General features: G+C 42.1%; 1 protein-coding gene across 2 annotated transcripts in view; it reads right to left on the bottom strand.

Moving 5' to 3' along the window:
- SNRNP48 (small nuclear ribonucleoprotein U11/U12 subunit 48) overlaps positions 1 to 17203 on the bottom strand; it is a 51644-nt gene that overhangs the window by 30405 nt on the left and 4036 nt on the right. Inside the window, exon 2 of one of the 2 annotated variants that reach the window (XM_052781792.1) lies at positions 10497 to 10600. The exons of the other annotated variant lie outside the window; for it this stretch is intronic. The gene's annotated coding sequence lies outside the window, so the exon portion shown is untranslated. The remainder of the gene's footprint in view (positions 1 to 10496; positions 10601 to 17203) is intronic. 2 annotated transcript variants of the gene reach the window in all.

The following is a 17203-nucleotide window of genomic DNA, read 5'->3' as shown; positions in this document are numbered from 1 at the left end:
TGGCACATCACCACCATAACCGAGACTGTCACAACAGCACAAATCCAACCGAGGTCCCCTTCCTCATGCTCCGCTGCACAAACCACTGCCTCTAGGAGCTGTGCTTTGGGCCACGGCTCTTTTATAGTCCTCTCCTGAGCACCGGCTAAAGGGTGCTTCGCCCCACCACTGCCCTAATTGGAGGCAGCTGCAACAAGGGCTGCAGGCAGCTAATCATGCTCATTAGAAGCTGCTAGAGCTTCCTCGGCCCCATACCCTGGTGGTTCCCCTTCCCTGGTCCTTGCCTGGCAGCAGCAGGCACCCTCCGGTTTCTCAGAGGGTTCCCAGGCGTACCCAATGGTCCTGCGACCTTGTCCCCCGAAGGTCCAGAAGCTCCCAAAGCAGAACGCAGAGACTGCTGCCCAAACAGCTGCCTTTGCGGTCTGCACCCAAGAGTATCTTGCTAAAATCTCCAGGCACTTGTTTCTACAGACATTTGTGTGCTCTGTGTGTCTTAAGTATGCATTTAATCTGTGTGAATAACCTAAAAATGTATCATGTATATATATGTAAATGTGTTTTTTATATATGTATGTAAGTCTAATATATATATACACATTTCAGGCCCCCTTACGTATTTGAGATGTAGGCAGCCTCAATCACTGATTGGTGTCCTCGATATGTTCAACTGCCCATTGTCAGAGCCGTGCATAAACATTTCGGGAGAGCGTGCTTAAACTCTCTTTGTGTTTGGGACCCAAAAGACAGCTGGGTATGCAAAAGGTGAGACTCTAGGGAGTTTAAACATTGCAGCGTAAGAATAGCTGCACTGCGTCAGACCAATGGTCTATCTGAAAGTGTCCTATAGCAGATGCCTATAGGGGAGCGCAGGGGCAGGGCGAGCAGGTATAGGTATTTCCTCAGCCTCCAGAGGTCTGTGCAGCAGAGAGGGTCTCCCTAACTCACTTTATAACCCCTCTGCCCAACCATAGAGTCAGGCTGGGATGCGTTAGGATTTATTCACAAATTCAGCTTCTTTGACCACCAGAATCATTCAGGGTTTACTGACAGCCATTAAAACCAAGCGAGCTACATGTTTTCTCTTTTAGAGCTATCCTTAGGGTATTTAATTAAAAAGAGGCTCCTGACCAAAAGAATGATCATCAGATTATCTTTCTTGAAAGCACTGCTGTGAAAGAACGTAATTGCTTGCAAAGACTTATCCCGTAACACGTTCTTCTATTATAAAAGCCATTTCCCTCCACATTCCAGGTATTCTGCCAAGGAACGAAGAACCATAGCTGTTTATATGGCTTTTTTCCTCTGTATAGTGTTTTAAGATGATTTGACAAAAAACATTTTTTTTGCTTCTTCATTAAAGCAGAAATTAAGCTCTTGTCTCTCATGAAAGGCTGTGATGACCAGGTTAATACTGAATTGTCAGTCACTTTCTTGAGAACAGAGTTAAAAAAAGAGAAGACTCAAACTGCTTATACGTGTTAGTTTGTTTTATTTTTATTATGCTTACTTAACTTAAGCGTGTAAGGAACACCGTGGAGAAATCCCATCGTCGTTAGGATCCAATTCAAAAAAATCATGTTTGTAGAAACAGCATTATTGGTGTTCCACTTGCCTTGCAATTCAGTCATTTGTCCATGACGCTTCCGCATGTCACATTCATTAATGCATTTCTCCTTTAACACATCTGTGAATTGCTATTATTCACTTGTTTATAGCTGGAGAAATGAGGTCCAGAAAGAGCAGGCCATCCACCTATAGCCACACAGAAAGTCTCCGCAGCGTGAACCTCAATCATGGTCTCAAGCTAATGTGTTAATTAACCGCTGGGACATCCCGACTCACCACCCACCAGCCCTGAAAACATGCTCTTACAACGGAAAGCCCAAGCTACTCTCTTCACAGACCTCAACCGAGCTGTTTGACAAATAGAATTTCTGTTCCACAATGAAATTCTGGCATTTTCAACTTTGAATTTTTATATTACTATTTAATACATAATACCACTCCTCTTGTTCTCCCGAGTGCGGTACGGTGGCTAGCGGTGTTCCCAGACCTCCCTCCGGTATACCTCAGTAGCTGTGGGTTCAGCTAGGTTACATTAACCTTGGCTTAATCCATCACCATCACTTGGGTAACAGCACAGTTATTATCAAATACTCAGTGTGGTCTTCTTTCTCCTGGAAAGAGATTTTTACTTTCTTAGATGGCCCCTTGGCTGATATAATTCTATAAGAACCTGGAACAATATGTTCTTCGCTAAATTTGTCATACAATAACCTCGACAACATTGCATCAGATCAATGTCCAGTTTCCCTCATTTATGCCCCCAAAACAGTGCCTTTGGGTAAACTGTGTCTTTCATCATTCAGCGTTTGACAACGGCAACTTTATTCACCACACTGAGAAGGAAACATTTTGGTTACTCCATATATAGCAAACATCCTAGAGAATTATTCCTAGATTAAGCATTAGGAAAGCTGGTAGTGAAAGGTCTTGTTTCACTGGACAACTAATTACACTTGCTGGGGATGGCAGCTTAAAGAGTAATGTAAACAAACAGCGATGCAGCAATTCCCTTCAGGACACGCCATGTGCAATTCTGTAGTGAACAAAGTCAGCTGAGACCCTCTTGGCCAAAATGTCATTAGTGACATTAAGAAAATGCCAGTGCTTACTGATTTATGCAAAGTCCAGGGACTCATCAGAACTTGAGAAAATGTTGCCTGTAAATTTTAAGTCCACTAAAATGCAGTTTCATATAGTTTTTGCAACTATTCTTGTCATTCCCACACTTCAGCCTAAAACAAACAAAAAAATGTCATGATTTCTTACTTGATTCAGCCACTGAACTATGAATACATTTATTTACACTGGAACAGCAGACTTCATGCCGTAAGGGTGCTAGAAGATTAAAAAAGTGACCTTTTTTTAACAATTTAAATCCCACGTGCCTCTACAGGGAGCATCTAGTTACACCAGTCTTTCTCGTTCACTCACAGTTTGCATGCGTACTCTTTAGCGCCTTTGCTCCCTGCCCTTAGATGAATCCTGAATAGTTCAGACCACCAGCAGCCCCCAAATAATTTGTACAAGAAACATGTCATTATCCCTCTTTTGTGCCACTGAGGTCTGCGGCACTGGCAGAGCTGCAATACTCCGGCTTACTGCTAAAAAGCTAGGTAGGGTTTTTATTCCTTAATTTTGGGTGGCCACAGTGCAGTACCTCTATCTGGGCCAGGTGTAGGATCCACCTAAAGCCATCGGTGGAAAGTGGAGTCACACCTAGTCTCCACTGACTGTCCTCGCAAGACTCCACGGGCTGTGGCTGGAGCCCACGTAATTCTCTCAGATGCAGATAGAGGTACCTCATGCCCTTGGGGACACAGCAGAGCATCCCACCTCCCTCCCAGCTGCTGTGTCAGAAGGGTAGGGGTATGCTGGGGGCCCCGTGTTGTATCTGACTACACATCATCTCAGGTAAAAATCCTAAGCTTCATGCAACGTGGATGTGGGGAGCTCATCGCCATTTAGATCACTGACTTTCTCCTGTCCCAGTGTGAAATCTTTTACTGTAGACACGGCCTATGCTGTTTGTTTCCCTAAAGTTAAATAAAAAGTATCCCATCTGCTTCTGCTCTGTTGATCTTATCAATCATATATAGCCACAAAGCAATCTAGAAAGGTTTTTCACAGCTATTGTTGGAGCTGGTTTGTGTGTGCTGTGTAGCAGGAGCAGAAAAGCTGCAGATGCCCTACCCTCGCTAAAACATGCCTATCTGCAATCAGAGAAAATTGAACCTCAAAGCAAATTCCCAAGTCTTTTTTTTACTCAACATTCGTTGTATTTCTTTGTGACTTCATGTCACGGCTTACTCCATTCTCCTCTACATCCAGATGATTCAGTTCTTCCCAGATTTCTTTACATGCCTCTAAATTGACCACTGGATGTCTGACCATACTGCTCCCACAGTTAACCACACCAGGGACTTGCTGGAGCATCTCTCAACCCCTGGCCTTCACACCCGTTTCCTTTCTAAAAAAACCCAAAACAGAGTCGAGGAAAAAACTGGTGCATGGCTTAGCCCCGTACTGGAGCAGATGGATCATGCACCCAAACCCAAAACTTCAGAACACTTCACCAGACTGAAACTCTCTGCTCTGGTTCTTGGAATGTTTTCCCCCATCAGGCACTACAGCTGATATTGCAAGATTGTCTTTTAAGCGGAGAAGAGAGAACAGTTCCCTGCTTGGATACACTCCAAAGGTAAATTGCTTTATTCTCACCTATAAACCAGACCTGAAATGGGGATGGTCAAACAGCTCTAAGGGCAATCCCTTTTTCTAGGGATCTCAGGCCAACACTAAGGTCCAGTGCATGAAGAACTGGGTACAATGGAGTAGCAACAGAGTAAGCAAACTCCATTTACAGCAGCCTTTCCAAGGAGCATGGTTTCTCCAAACAACTTTATAGCATCTAAATATTAAGAAGGCACACAATGTAGCTACTCATACATAAATTAAAATAATTTGGAAGACTAGCACCACCAGCCCATATTTGTCTCGACAGTCTTGGGTTCATCTTGTCTGTTCCTGAATCATTTTTCTTTACATCACAAAATCTGGAATGACTGAACATCCTTGCAAAATCTGTGACTATTTCACTAGTTGCTACAGCTTTTCCTTATTTTCAAAAAAATCCCTTTTCTATTCAGCTTCTACAACTTTAAGCAGAGGAACTGCTCTTCTTTTCCTTTTCAATTTTCTTTGAATGTCATTTACCCATGATTCTGTTAGGAATAAAGCATAGTTAAATGAATTTCTTTTGTCTGTGGTTAATATAAGCAGAATTAATATAATTGAGATGGGAGTTCCAAATCCAACGTGCCTTTCAATTCCTTTCAATTATGTTTCATTAAAATTACCCTATGTCATTGGTAACAGTTATGTCAGGTTTATATGCCAAGGAGAGAAGCCAGCTTCAAATGACAATTTTCTACCATACCAAAAACATAACATTTCTGTAACTACATTACTGAGCATCTATATTATTATTCATCAGATGCAAATTTCTTTATGTCATTCCAGAGTAACTAAATGCATTATTCCTTAACAAAAGTCTTGGATGCACCTCTTAGTTTGTGCATGACTTGCTTACATTGTTTTAACTTACAATCAGTAACCCTCTACATCTTCGCATTCAAATGAGAGACTATTTTTGGGACACCGACAGGAATTGCACATCACTTAATTCTGCTCTAGTAATATTTGAATCATTTAGGGGAGTAGTCATCTTGACAAAAACTGTGCAAATCTGATCCAGTCATGGTGTGAGGAATTCCTTTCCAGAGATGTCAAGGCCATCAGAAGCTGTGTAATTAGCAGCATTGATAATTTTTGGATTTCATGTTGCTTACACTTTTATGAAAATCTTTGTAAGAGCTCTCCATAACCTGTTAACAAAAGTTGTAGACAATAAGATTGTATGCATGCAAAATGAGTTTCGTTCTATTGTTTTCTCTGGTTTTATCACCTGAATCCTATTTCCTCTGAATCTTGTGATTTTCTAATTTTGTTTACTGCTATGGTAAACGTTCTCTTTTAATTACTTTCTCTCTACATGGCACACAGACATCACTGAAAAGCTCAATACAGAGAAGATTTGCAAGCTATTCTAAGAAAAAAACCCTGAAGAAGATCCGAAATCCAGTGAAGTCTGTGAAAAAACTCCCTCCCCCTGTCCTTTGGAACGGGTCCCAAATGAGGTGCTGCACTTTTGTGCCAGACTTCCCCTCACCAAAGGAAAGCAACAGTGACCTGCCTCCAGCTTTTGTTCGTTGCAGAAAGCACTGGAGAAGAGATGGTAACACCTCGGCTTCTCCCTCAAACACTCCAAATGATGAGCCCAACACGTTTATGCAGGAATGTACGTGAGCGCTTATACGCCAGCCCTGTTCTTAGAGACTCTCACTGTAGGAAAATGAGAAAATAAACTACTTAACTGTGCAAGTAATTTCAGCCGGAGACGATTATCCATCTGCTAATACAGTACAGCCTGGAAGCTTTGCCAATGACAGATTAAGGTCAAACGAATGATCATTCCTACGAGATACGCTCCTCTTCCTAAACGTATTTTTCTTTCATTATGTTGTGAAATGCTGATCAAAGAGCCTATAATAATGTTATATAAATTTCTTGTAGTGAAGCTACAGCAAGTTTCTGGAATCACACAGGGGTCCGGACAAGCCAGGCAGTATGTTTAAGACAGAGACTCTGGTCTCAAGAGCTTACAGGCCAAAAAGGCAAACCACAGGAAAAACTGCAGAAAGAAAGTGCTACTATTTCAATTTACAGGGGCAGAACTAAAGCAGAGGGCTTGTGGGAATGGGGCAGACAAGGTTTGCAGACACCGAAATGGCAGTGGCAACTCAACTTTAAAGCCTGTGTCCAGTGACAGGGTGAGGCTGAAACTCCCCCGTGGTATGCCTAAGAATATTTTCCCCGAACTTCACTTTGTGCTGACTTGTTTTTTTGCAAAAGCACTTTTTCTAAAAGGCTTTTAAAGATCAGCTTGAGACAGCTTTGAAAACCCCAACCTGCACGGCTGTGCACACGCACAGACACACACAAACTGCATGCAGCTGAAGAGAAGGTCTTAGTACGGAAAGTGTTAAGCAAACCGAGTGACAGGGACTGCTACTTCTGCAGCCCAAAATATAAGACATCAGAGACAGACAGGTGATCAGCAGTATTTAATTTTATGACTGGAAGGTTACACAAAGGTAATTCAGGCATGTTTCAGATTCAGACACAGGTCTTAAGTACTAAATAGGTAAGCCTCGTTCACTCAGGCACATTGCTCAAGAGTTTTAAGTCTTTGCACAAGCTGTCTTGTCTTTTACCACTGCTCTGACCAAGGGAAAATGCTCTTTCCTCAAAGCCAGCCACAGAATCTGTAAATTAAGGATTCTAACACTGATCTCTTTTTTTTTTTGTGTAGAGCAGTTTAATACCTACTGATGAGAAGTGCTGCCTGGAAGCTGGGTACCGTTACGTAAACCGAGCACCCTCATGCCAGTAATCCGCAGATGTCTCACAAATTCTTGTGTAACGAACTGGCAGGCGTGGTGCGTACGTTGCCTCCTCTCGAAGAAGCTGCTTTGCACAGAGGATAAGAGCCTACTTAGCCTGTCCACGGTAGCTGAGCTCCGACAGTGCTCCATCTGTGCCGCACACGGCACAGGTAGGAAAAACAATAGCATGTCACTGCCTAATTAGGGACCGCAGCGCAATGCCAGGCACATGAGGAATCATGATTAAAACCGTTCTGAGCTATGCTTTTGAAGGGGCGGGGGGGCTGGTAAAAATAGGAGTTTGCTGAAAGTGAAGGCACTCTGGCAGAAATTTGGATTTTTTTAAGGTAGTTCAGAAACTATTTTAGTTCCCATTTCTCCTCAACTTTCATACTTCCCGGTAAAAAAAGGAGAAAAAGGGAATAATAGGAGAAGTGAAGTAAAGTCTGACTTTTTAAAGAGACTGGTTCACTGTGAAACAAATTTTGTCACACACTAAAAAAAGTTTTTTCAAAGGAGATGAAGCACAAAGAGACAGGGGTCATGAGCTTAGAGCACACTGCTGGAGGTGCTTAGGACCTGGATTTTGTCAGTGCATATAAGGCAAACAATTTAAATGTATCTAGATACCTAACACACGTGCCTAATTACCTTCATCTTTCCCTTAAGAATTTCACAGGATGCTCGCTTTCTGCAGCATAGGTATGTTTCAGTTGCAGCAGTGAATGCTCAGTATTTTTGAAAAAATGGATCAAGGGCTTTGAAAAGAAGGAATCAAGACCCTCTGAAAACCAGGAACACACAGCTAGTGATCACTAGTCAGCTTGGTTCAAAGGGCTGAAAGACAACACTGCTGGGAAAAAGAATTCATCATAATATTTATGGAAAGTCAGCTTTCAGAGAGGATACCAGAGTTTTTTAACATGCCAGAACAGCAGACTTGTCCTTTCTTTTTTTCCCTTCTTGAAAGTATCAAACCAAATTAGGGTAAAAAAACCCCAAAGTCATAAAAGTAATCTTCCTAAAACCTAAGGAATTTGGCCTGAGCATTTAAAACTTGATGTTTTTTTAAGTAACAGAACAGGGTTCCTTATAATGGGCAAGTGTTAAGCTGTCTTCATTACCTCAGGAACCAAGAGGCCGAATCTCTGTTATGGAAGGCTTGATATTGATCTGAAGCTGCAGAAACTTCTCTCTTCAAGTCCTGCGCAGATCTACAGCTAATGAAACCTGTTCCCCACTAATGAAAGGCTCATCATATGAAATCACTTTATTATGTCCTTGGACCACACATGAAAAGCTTGCAATACAGGAACTGAAATTAAGGGTAGATACAGAAGAGTAGCCAAGAACTTGTTGGGTTATAGATGTTGGACTGCCTATTATTTCTGAAGATTATTCTGCCTATATAGCAGAATAATGGGGCAATACAGTGTGGGAGTGCCTGTTGTACTACTAACCCATAAATATGTTCCTCACCAGCACTGTCAGCCAGGTGTACTTCCAAACCACTGATTCCTAACCGCTAAATTTCAAAGTATGTAGAATTTTTACTAATTAATAACTAACTTGTGAAGTGTTGTGGTTTAACCCCAGCCAGCAACCAAGCACCACGCAGCCGCTCACTCCCTCCTCCCAGTGGGATGGGGAGGAGAATCGACAAAAAGAAGTAAAGCTTGTGGGTTGACATAAGAATGGTTTAAGAACTAAAGTAAAATAAAATATAATAATAACATTATTAATAAATAATAATAATAATAATAATAATAATAATAATAGCAATGAAAAGAAATACAACCAAAAAAAAGAAGGAGAAACAAACCCCAAGAAAAGACAAGTGATGCACAACACAATTGCTCACCACCTGCTGAGTGATGCGGGAGCAGCGATCCGCCCCTCCCGGCCAACTGCCCCCAGTTTCTATACTGAACATGAGGGTCCGTGGTATGGAATATCCCTTTGGCTGGTTCGGGTCAGCTCTCCTGGCCGTGCTCCCTCCCAGCTCCTTGTGCACCTGCTTGCTGGCAGACCATGGGAAACTGAAAAATCCTTAACTTAGGATAAACGCTACTTAGCAACAACTAAAACATCAGCGTGTTATCAACATTCTTCTCAGGCTAACTCTAAAACACACTGTACCAGCCACTAAGCAGAAAATTAACTCTATCCCAGCCGAAACCAGGACACGACGTCACTGAGATACTATCAAGCTGTAACCTTCAGCAAGCACTGGCAAAGTGGGATCTGTATCCCAGATTGCAGCAGAATTAGCTCAGACAGGCGACAAATTTGGGGGCTACTCCCAATCTGTGCATCGTTTTGTAGGAAATGTATCACAGTGGATTCACAGATTTCAAGGACCGTCACAGTGAAGCTTTTGAAGATCCTGTACTTGGCAACAGAAATCACCAGATCATCTTCAAAATCATCAGGTATTTAAAATAGCAGACTTATTATTCCTTTTACGCACCTTTCTAGTTTAGAAATGTGATTTCCAGATAAGCAGGTGATTTCAGGAGCTGTGACTTTCAGCAAAAAATAGGAGCATCACAAGACCCCATTGGAAACCGAGACAGCTGGTTATGTAGGACCATGGCCTATTCCTATTATTCACAGGGATTCCTCCCACCGGTATGTATCTCATTCTCAAAAGTTACTCCCAGTGGATTTCAAAGCTTTTCAAAGCCCATTAATGCGTCTTTCAACATCAGCCTTTGCTAAAACCTCCCCTGTAACCCTCCAGTTGTGTCAGCAGCCTCCCTGGCCACGTGGACCTGGGTGGTAATCCCTATTTCGGAGTCCCCAGCCTTGGGCACGTTATTGGTATGGACACGCAGAAGGCAGTCCTCCTCATCCTCTCCAGAGGAATGAGGAACCTTTGCCGGCACCGCGCCTTGCTTCCCGACCGGACCAGAGGAGCACCACCAGAGAAATGTGCCCCTGCTCCACATTAGCTCAAATGCTGTAATTTACAAAGCACGTATCTATTGACCTAACGAATGGTTAAAATTCATTTTCTCTCAAATCCCTGCTGACAGGGCAGGTGTACTCTGCTGAGTAGCCCCTGCCTGGTGTGGGTTTGAGCTGTGGTGCCGTGCTGGGGAGGTCTCCTTACTCAGCCCATCCCACCCGCTCTTCCTCCACCCCAGAGGAAGCAAACCCACCCATTGCACGAAGCCGGGTGTTTCGTTGACAGGGGCTTTGCACCATCCGTGCCGAGCCGACACAGCACCAGGCGGAAAGAGAAACGCTACCCATCGCAGCACCGGTGCCGGCGCGCTTGGCACACGCAGCCCAAAATGACTCACTCCGAAACATTGAAATGGGGAAATTATGTGTGAATGGAATTTGGCTCTCACAGCCCTCAGCTCTGTGTCTCTCACAACTCTGAAGTGTTTTAAAGTGTTATTAATGCATCTGCCTTACCTGCTAAGGGATTTACTAGGCGGAGGTAAGCCCAGCTGGGGTGAAGAGCATGGAGGATGCCACTAGCAGGAACGCTGAATCCCAGTAAACAGCTACTGCTGTCCCTCTGGAGAGAAGGAGGCTGTAAATAACCTGCTGAGGGGCCAGCCAGGAGACGTGGCTCTCGCCCTGGGTGCATGACGTGTCTGTCTCCCCTCAGTCCCCCTCACCAGGCTGAGCCCCAGCCCTCCTCCCCATCCCCGGAGGGACGGTGCTGGCCTCCCTCCTCGCTCTCCTGGCCGCAAAATCACCTGGAAAGCTCGCTCTGCGAGTGTCGGGAGCCTTCTGACTGCGCCATTCAGATTCTTAGGAATACCTTCTGTGGTATAAAACCAGTGACACCTGCTGAAAACACACGTACGATCCAAGGTATACCCATTACCCAAGACTCTGCCCATTTTACACCTTTGCGTCTTGCTACAGAAGTTGTCCCAACGGCATCAGCAAAGGATCGTCTCCTCAGAAAGACAGTGGTGCTTCGCAAGCATAAAAACAATTGAATCTCACCAAGATTGCTGAAGCAAGTCCTCATTTAAATGACAATATTTCTTAGCTATTTAAAAGGCATTTCATTATCTTTCACAACTATCATTCTAAAAAACCCAGGTTTTTTTACAGAAACACAGGGGATGCTTTCGGTTCTAACACAAGGAAAGCTTTATAGGTAGCCCAGTTCCAGAGTTAGGTTTAATATGGGCAAGAAAAAGACAAATTTGTAAAACTAAATGTTAGAACCCTACTTTTTTTCAGTATTGAAAAAGGTATTTTTAATCTAGCTAAGAACAAAAGAGAGGTGCAGCAGAAGGGTTTTTAAGCTGAAGGCCATGTCACTGGTTTTGGTTGGCAAAAACTTCTCTCTTGTTTAACTTTAGAGCACGCCGTACAGCATAGCACAATGCAAACTCTTGCAGTAGTGCCGACAGTTTTGTTATGGCTAGAATGGGTTGCCCTATGTCAGTAACCTTATTTGAAGATATTTACCTTTACCACAAAAATTAACAACAGTCTTTCTTTTTTAAATATGTTGTATCCTATTATTCCCGAAACAACATTTTCAGTAGAGTTTGCAATCAAACACAGCTCAATATACAAGTCCCTGCTGGTAAATTTCATTGCTAGGTGATAAGCAAGATGCCATTTTTATAAACCAACCAACAACAAAATTAAATCAGCTTGCTAGCAAGTTCTCAGTTCTCTCTTACTATTTTGTAAATAAAATTTCTAAAAAAAGTCAAGGTTTGTTTTTCCTGTTTGCATTCTAAAACGGCATTTTTTCCCAGATCAATTAGTTCACACTGAGCCCTTGTACCAATTATGCTTCATTATGGTGCTTGTACTGCTAATATGCTAACCGATGTAATGACACTTTTAAGAGTAATATAACAAAATGCATTCACAATTAAGGCAATGCATGTACCTTTCCTGGACTGCCAAAATACCGTCTCCAGGCTTCCGATGGGAGAATTATCATCTGTCTCAGCAGCGGCTCCCAGCTTGTGTTCCCCCTCACTGACTGGCCACGTGTGGGGCAGAACACGGTCAGGATGCTCAGTGGCTCCTGGCAGGACATGCCACCTCCAGGCAATAACCAGAAAGGAGATACCCGACTTGGCTCTCACTCCTCGGCCAGGGGAAGAGAAATAGGCAGCAGGAGCGGGAGTCAGATCACGTGAATGCAGAGATAAGGTAAAGGAAGCGCCCGTCTTCTTCCACACTGATTACTAAATTAGGCAGCATAACGATATTTTCTGTATCACGTCTGCTGAAAATGGAAAAACCTCTGCTTTGGCCACATGCCTTGATGTGGGGGCGAAGACTAAAAGGGCCAATCAGTCCAAAATATTCAAGTTTTACAGTGAAAACCCCCAACTTTTAAGAGGCCTACAAAATCCATGGATTCATGCGATGCATTTGGAGGGCCATGTGGTCAGCACTTCATTAACAAATTGCCCATTAGCAAAGAGAACACACCAGTCATGCTGCTCCTGGTCTGCATCACCGCTCGCCGCCGTACTCTGGACTCCCTTTCAAACAGGACTGCGTGGATGTGGGAAAGAATTGAGACCAAACCCTCTTCAAGAGAGCTGCATTGTCTGGCCCTGTCCTTGCCCTACTACTGTCCTCTGGAAAAGCAAGATGCTCTTTCTTCCCTCTTCTCCATCAGGAAAGTGCATGTTTTCTTCTCTTCCACAACTACCCACAAAGCAGATACCTTTTTTTTTCCTTTTGCGTGCAAGTTCCTTCATCAATGTGAGACAGACCGTAGTGAAGGAAACCGAAGAAACCGAGATACAACTTAAGAGCAACCAAGATATTTAAGGAAAATTTCCTCCTAAAATCTTGGTACTACACAAGTGCAAATAAACAGAGGGGGGTAATGTAAATGCAGATACCTACTGCTGAACGTAAGACAAAACTCCAAAACCTGAAGAGATGCAGGATATCTTTGACTGTGACCTAACATTGCCCTAATCATTAAAGCAAGAACATTTCACTTGGTTACAACACTTCTGGCATATAAATAAGTCTTCAGATTTCCAGGATTCCCGAGAATGTGCGGTCCTGTTGATTTTGTAGGTTTCAAAAGTTTGCAATTCATGTCACTAGCTATTGAAGTCCAACCACGGCTTTTAAATTGGAAGACGTTGACCTTGACCTCTTTATTTCAGTTTCAGCAATTGAAAAGCAGAGATAACAATATTTACCTATCTCAGTGTCTTCTGATTATTAATTGCTGCTTCTGAAACATAGTTTGACTATGGAAACGCCATCCCTCGATGCTGCCTTCTTCCAGAGGAAGTTAAAGACTTTCATGTTGCTGGACATGCAAGTAGCAATCAAAAGGAAATCACGCTAGACTCATAGGATGTTTCCAAAGAAAATACAACCATGCAGAAGCATCTATTTCCTTTACTGAATCAATAACAGACTTTATTTGGAGTTGTAAAGAAAATCCAGGCAACAAGAACAGTGCAGGAAGGAGATACTGGACTCTCCATTTGGTATTACTTGTTAACTAGCTCCGTATAGGGGGTCAGAAAGACCCCCCCCCCCCATGCCCTCTATGGCATAGTATGCTTTGACCAGTGACAGCTCTTCATTTTAATACACTATATCCATACGGAGGAGTATGGATAGTAACAGAAGTGAAACCAATGGAACTGCGTAGAATTTACCACAAAAGTGTAGTCAGTGTTATCTACTGACTTACCCCTCTAACTTCTTCTGTAGCAAATTAATGGAAATGTATGTTGATAAGAAGAATTCTGATAAAAAGAGATGCAAGAGAGTGAGTAAGATATTTAAAATTGCTTAAATAATGATCACATGTGAGGTATGGTTTCTAAAGAGGTGTGTTTTACAGGTAATCTGCTTTCACTTGAGCATCTCCTGGGATAAGTCCCATGATGTTTGTGATTTGTGAATATTGCATTATGAAAACACCAAGAAACAAGGGAACCATTGGGTGAGATAAGCATCTATTTATTTTTAAGCCGGCAGTATGGCAATTTAAATGATTTCAGGAAAACATTAAATAAATAATCTCCTTGAAGAGCATTGCATTTCTGCAAAGATGAAAATGAGTATGATCCTATTAAAGACAAGGAAGCCTAATAGATATGTGCACAGTATGAAAATAATAATAGCCCCCCCAGTTAGTCTGTAAGTTTCTAAAATGTTTTCAAACCGCACACATCTCTATCAGGGCACTAATTGTCTAAATCGCTTAAATACACGCACAAAGCCTTTCCAGAATATTTAAGCATATTTGTCTTACAATACAAGCCTCTAGTTAATCGTATGATTGCATACTCCGGTGAAATGCCAGTTAACATCAGAAAAAACAGTTTTCTCAGGAAGAGGTGGGAGAGGAAGAACAAGAAATCCTCCGAGCACAATCCATTGCACATACAAGGAATCACATTTCCAAATATAGGGTCTTATTATTTTGATGCTGTAGGAAGAAACAAATGCAAACTCTGAAATCCTGTGCTGAAGCAACAAACTGGTCTTGGATCCACGTGGCCTTGCTGGAGACCACTTTGTTTCTCAGTGTCCTGGTTTATATTTAAGAATGTAGAAGAAAGAGTCGGAGAAAAATCCAATATACTTAATATAATAACTGTGTTTGTCACAATGTGCCATTCATAGTATTTGCTGGCCAGCATTCATTATGTTCTGGAAAGAGAAATAGTTCCACGATGACCACTTGTAGCCCTGGATGGAGCTACACCATATGTATTTCTCCAACGGTCTCAGTGAGGAGCCATACCCTATTCCCCATCTGCCCAGCTATACAGATTTGGACAAGCCTTTTAAACCATGAGTCATTTATAGTATTTGAGTAGTGCCAAAATGAGACATCTGTATGTTTGACATTCTATTATACAATGCTTTGCTGCATTTGAATAGTCTCTAATTCAATTTCAGCACCTATAAAATGAGCATGGTATTCACCTTTACAACATGAGCTGAGAGGCTTTGCTGAAACTTGCCGCTCAATGCAAGTTATATTCTAAAGCATTCCAAAATTCTCACAGGAGGGCAGATAATAAAATGAGATGCTATATACGAATAAATCATGGCAGCAAAACTTCTAGATTTCCCCTTTAATTTCTCTACTTGGTGAAGTTATTTCCGTTTCTGATTTTGTATCAATGTTTCTCCTGTACTGGATTGCATTAGATAGCGGTGTCCAACCCCCAGTTTGAATTAGACAAAACTGAAATAGAAAGAGGATTAAAAACATAATATTTCAGAAATAGAAACTGGGTCACATATTACGGCTTTCTCTGGGGTTTGCCAGAAAAATTAGAATTAGGATGAATTCAGCACTGACTTCTTTACAGTTTACTGATGCGGGACAACAGTAAGGATAGATGGACATGTATCTGTGGTACTTCCACGGCCTGAAGTCAAACGCCACCTGACCCTCTATAAAACTGTAATGTCCTTAGGTCCCAAACATCCCAGGGGTAGACAGATGTACCATTGTTGTCATTCAGGAGCAAAACTTCAGGGATGGAAAGGCTTGAAGCTCCCACAGTTGTGCAGGAAATCTGTAGAAGCGGAGCGAACTGATCTTAAGCTTCAGAAGTGCAAGGGTAGATGTGCTACATGCTTTCTCCGTATGGAATAGCATCAGCAGGCTTATTCATACCAGTATCAAACCAACCTATTTTTGGTTGCATAATTCGCCAATAAAGGAAGAGGAATAATTTTAGGAAAATGTGAAGCAAATGCATGGTTTATGGCCTGTATGTGGAAAGAAATTCCTTTAGGGAGGAACAAAAGATTTTGGTACAAAGATAACATTAACTATTTATTTTAGATACCCGAGTGACACATTTTTCACACATGTATGTGGGGAGTCCTCTGCTACACTAGAGTTCAAAAATGAAATAACAGTTCACAAATAAATTCTCATGCACACTAATCCAGACAAAAAAACGTGATCATCCAATAATTATAATCTAGTAATGGAATATATATGGGATTTTTTTCCCCTAATCATTTTTATACATGTATTAATTTTTAGTATTGTGTTCTTTTGGTAAAAGATATCAAAATACAGGAAAAGAAAACTAAACTTTCCATTTGAGGAACACTTTGCTCTCCTACTCTCAATCTTTGTTAGTCTTCGCCCAATGAAAAAGAGAGCCACTGACATTTCAAACAATGACTGTTTCCACATTGTTATGTGCTTGTGTAGCATTTTAAGAAATAATATGCAAAGTAAAAAAAGAAAAAAGAAGTATTTTGAAGCGGAGATTTCTGTAATCCACTCTTCAGAGATAGCAGAGCCCTGGACAAAGATTTTATGCAAACTTCTGTTTTCCCTCAGTATTTTAATAAAGCAACATCTGAACAATAACCATAAATTTTCGTCAGTTGTCTCCTGACAAATTCGCTAAGTCAGAAACGAAGAGAAATATGAAAACAAAAGTTCCATGCTGGAGAATTCTTGAGAAGCCTCAAGGATCTTTACTGTCAACAGAGTCTACAGTAGCATATATTTGAAAAGAGCAGCTCTGTGGGAGGTTGAGGTCTATCCCTCTCTCCCCCCTTCACTTGCATTTGCTCCTCCACTGTCAGCCTTCTACCTACCACCTTCAAAAATATCAAAACAACATATAAAAGCACAACATGAGCATATTTGGTGTGCCTTACCAATGCTACAGCAGTTGTTCTTTACAGTCCTGAGGAAATAATCCAAAAAGAGTTCATTAAGTGGCTTCCAAACTTCCTCCTGTGAAGCTGAGCCCTGCCAACCAGTGCAGAGGTGGTAGGTGCACACCTTCCAGGTGCTCCTGGCCGTCAGGGACTGCCCTACCTGCTCAGAACTAGCACAATTTACCTTGAGAAATCTGCCTGCTGCTAACCGCTGCTATCCTCTGGGAGCTTAGCACTGGCAGGGCTTGCAAGGTTCGGCTACAAGCTAAGCCGAGATCACCTAGACCCAATACCGCGCCTTGAGGAAATAATCTTTTCCTAGAATAGGCAATGCTTTAGATTTCAAGTAGAAACAAAATACAGGTTCATACCAAAAGCAGAACTCCAATTATTTTCAGTCATAGCTAGTAAATGAAATTGAATGAACTAGTATCAACTTTTTACACTTAACGTCCCTTCATTGTACGAACTGCACAGACACACCAACGGGCTGG

The sequence above is a fragment of the Harpia harpyja genome, chromosome 1, assembly GCF_026419915.1.
Source record: "Harpia harpyja isolate bHarHar1 chromosome 1, bHarHar1 primary haplotype, whole genome shotgun sequence".
Lineage (NCBI taxonomy): Eukaryota > Metazoa > Chordata > Aves > Accipitriformes > Accipitridae > Harpia > Harpia harpyja.
The sequence above is the reverse complement of the archived record's forward strand: the minus strand, read 5'-3'. Positions and strand labels throughout refer to the sequence as shown.